Here is a 356-nt window from a genome sequence, read left to right as displayed (position 1 = left end):
GGGGAGGGAAGGGAAGGGGGAAGGGAAGGGGGAAGGGAAGGGGGAAGGGAAGGGGGAAGGGAAGGGGGAAGGGAAGGGAAGGGAAGGGAAGGGAAGGGAAGGGAAGGGAAGGGAAGGGAAGGGAAGGGAAGGGAAGGGAAGGGAAGGGAAGGGAAGGGAAGGGAAGGGAAGGGAAGGGAAGGGAAGGGAAGGGAAGGGAAGGGAAGGGAAGGGATGGGATGGGATGGGATGGGATAAACCTCTGCCTGGGAAGCTTGGTAGGTGCCTTTTAAATGCTTGCTGTCTCAGTGCCTGTTTCACCGACTACACAACTTCAGTGCCCATTCTGTTTGATTTCTTTTTTAACTGATTTTTTT

The sequence above is a fragment of the Falco punctatus genome (assembly GCF_963210335.1).
Source record: "Falco punctatus genome assembly, chromosome: 15".
Lineage (NCBI taxonomy): Eukaryota > Metazoa > Chordata > Aves > Falconiformes > Falconidae > Falco > Falco punctatus.
The sequence above is the reverse complement of the archived record's forward strand: the minus strand, read 5'-3'. Positions refer to the sequence as shown.